The sequence below is a fragment of the Panthera tigris genome, chromosome A2, assembly GCF_018350195.1.
Source record: "Panthera tigris isolate Pti1 chromosome A2, P.tigris_Pti1_mat1.1, whole genome shotgun sequence".
Taxonomy (NCBI): domain Eukaryota; kingdom Metazoa; phylum Chordata; class Mammalia; order Carnivora; family Felidae; genus Panthera; species Panthera tigris.
The window spans coordinates 135,355,999-135,359,546 of record NC_056661.1 but is presented as its reverse complement, the minus strand read 5'-3'; positions in this window follow the sequence as shown (position 1 = coordinate 135,359,546).

Sequence of the window (3,548 nt, the reverse complement as noted above, 5' to 3'; positions counted from 1 at the left end):
CACTTACATTATCCAGTCAAAACATCATTTTACAAAATTAATTGCATCAGCTCCTTTTTTACCCCAATCATTTATGTGAAGTTATGCCATACATTTGTAATATTGTTACATTCTTTTGTCAAAGTGCATTCCATTCAGTAGTGGTTGATTTCTTGTTGTTTTAGTTGGTGTATATTAAATTTCACTTTTATAATGTACAGTTCATTGGTATGGCATTTACTACTCCTGTTCCATACAGATTAGTTCCTTCACTTTAAAATTCTCTTGTTCATTCAGTTTGTTAACAACCACCCTAGTCCTCTACTCTCTGGCAACCACTGATATTTTCTGTCCTTACAAAATTTGTCTATTCTGAAACATCACATGAACAGAATCATAAAATATGTAGTTTGTTGGCCTAACTTCTTTCTCTTTGCAGAATAACTTTTCACGTATGTTACTGCATGAATCAATGACCCATTACTTTTATGGCTAAATACTATTCTGTTGTATGGATGTACCACAATTTGTTTATCCATTCACCCATTGAAGCTGTGGAAGGACATCTTGGTTCCTTCCACTTTTTTTTCATCTGTTTGTATTTTTTGTTATTATAACTAAGGCTGCAACAAACATTAGCATATAGACTTTTGTGTGGACATATTTTACAGTTTACTTGAGTAAACAACTAGGAGTGTGATTCCTGGGTTAAGTTTATGTTTAACTTTAGAAGAAACTGCAAAACGGTCTTCCAAAGTGAAAGACGGCAATGAATGAGAGTACTTGTTACTTTCTTATTCATTTTTGTAGATGTATTTTATATCATGGTACATTACCAAATTATTTTTCCCTTGTGTATAGGAGTTAGTCCTGAAGTTTTAGGTATATTATTTTATCATCTACAAATATAACTCATTGTATTCTTTTTCTAATTATTATGGCTTTTATTGATTTCTCTTTAATCATAGCAGCTAATATCTCCAAAAAATGTTCCATAGAAGTAGAAATTGTCAGAATGTTGCCCTGTCCCTGACCTTAGTGGGATTGTCACTAGTATTTCTCCATTGAATAATTATGTGTATGTGTATGTGTGTAAGTGTCCAACAATTTGTATTTTGCTAATCATTTTAGTTGGAAATTGATATTGGATTTTGTCAACATCCTTTTCCATTTAGTCAAGATGCATTGTTTACTAATGTAGATAGTGGATTCAGTTTGTTTTTATTCTCTTTAGGAATTTTCAGGATGTTTCATGAATATTTATAGTGAGATTAATCTATCAAGTTTTGATGTGTTATTTATCCAGTTTAATTATCACTTTTATATTGTTTTTACAGAATTCATTTAAGTTTTCCTTAATTTGCGATCATTGGAATTATCAGTCTTTTAAGTTTAATAGAATTTCCCTGTGAATTATCTGGGTGTGCTGGGTTTTTTGTTATTGTTGTTATTTCTTTCTGTCTTTGCTTGCTAGATAGTTATTTATGATAGATGGTTATTTATGCTTCTCTCTTTGCTTGTTAGATACTTAGTTATGATTTATATTTCCTATGTCTCTCTAACAACTTGGTGGAAACTCTTATCATATATGATTAATCAAGAAGCCTCTATTTTATTCCATCCAAATTCTAGATTTCCCTGATCTTTTCTGGGAGGTCCAAGTGACTCATTCACCATGTCCAATGTTGTTGGCTGTGTCCTTCATTTTCAGTCCGTTATTCACTCTTTACTATTTTTTGTAGGTGTTTGTTTTAACCAACTTAAAGCTTCCTTTAATTTAAGTACTCATAACTATGAATAAGGAGGGCATAAAAATGCAAAAAAGTTTTCATTAAAAGAAATGAATGCACAATTCTACAACATTTTGTCTTTCCATAATAATTAACTCTTTGTGGGCTATACTGTCTGTAATTGAATTCTCTCTGCTGGCTGCTATAAACAGAGGTGCATTTTAAATTCATATTGATGGAAAAGTCACTTGTTGGTCAAGGTTCCAGTTGAAAATTTTTTTATCCATTTCGTAGCAGCATGACATTCTTGGTGTCCATTTATGCTATTAAAATTCAAATCTGGGGGCACCTGGGTGGCTCAGTCGGTTAAGCGTCCGACTTCAGCTCAGGTCACGATCTTGCAGTCCTTGAGTTCGAGCCCCGCGTTGGGCTCTGGGCTGATGGCTCAGAGCCTGGAGCCTGCTTCCGATTCTGTGTCTCCCTCTCTCTCTGCCCCTCCCCCGTTCATACTCTGTCTCTCTCTGTCTCAAAAATAAATAAACGTTAAATAAATAAATAAATAAATAAATAAATAAATAAATAAAATTCAAATCTGTTCTTCAACTATACTCATTCTGTTTTAAAGTACTTAACACTAGTTTAGTAAATATATGTCATATATTTTTCTTCTAGAGACTTCCCCAAATTCACTCCACATTAGTCTTGTTTCTAAAAGTGTCTATATTGTTACGATCACTGAAGAGTTCCCCCCAATTCAGGGTGTTTGAATTTCTGTAGCCAAGGCTTCTAGTCGGTTTTCACAACCATGCCATATATAGGAAACTGAAGAGTGGATTTCAGAAAATAACATGCTAGACTAGTTAATGGCCAGATGCTCACTTTTAGGAATAATTTGGAAGAATAATCTGGGCTTAGTAAAAATTAATTCCATAAATCATGTAATTTTCTGATTTCAAAACATTTCCAGTCTTTCATAGCCAAAGTCTTGGTATAAGAGGGAACATTAGGAAAGAGTTTAGAAATAGAAATGGTTTCATACTTAAGAAATTACAGAGCTTCCCCTAAAGGATAATGCTACTTTACTCATCTCTTCCATGTTATAAATTTGGCCAAAGCATCTAAGTTATATTAGTACTATTATTTTCAATATATTATCAGAATGCAAAAAGATTTTATGACAATTTTATTCCTACTATATACTACTTTCTCCTTTTCTGCCCCCAAATGCAAACACATATCAAAGTAATTTAAATAAAAAATAAAAACAAACAAAAAGTAAAAAATAAAAACAAGAGACAAAAAAAAAAAGGCAAATTAGAATAACTTAGTCCCACCATTTTACCCTCTACTACTGTTAACATCATCACCAATACTGAATAATAGTAACATACAGAAAGATGCTTTAGGGTTTGTTTTTTTTTTTTTTTTTGCTTTATTTTTTTCTCTTTAAGAGCATTTCATGGCAATATCCTACCTGCTGAAAGGATTAAAGAGCAAGGGATAGTATAAGGAATTCCTTATCTATACACAGGATAACAGGACAAAGTATCTCCTTTTGACCCTCTCTTCCTAGTGAAATGCTAAATAACGAATAGAAATAGGAAGAAAATACGAACAAAATTCAGTCATTTTTATATGCTCATTGACAAATGGACAAAATTAAGTTATTGCTTAAAAGAAAATCATTATAGCAAATCATTATAGCAAAAGCATTACAGTATTTCTTATGGCTTGTAAGATCCCTTAATGTCACTTAAATTATTGCTAAAATCCGTGGTTTATAGATGACTGGTATGTTTTCATTTCTATGGTGGGGAATGCCAAATAGTGAATTAGGAA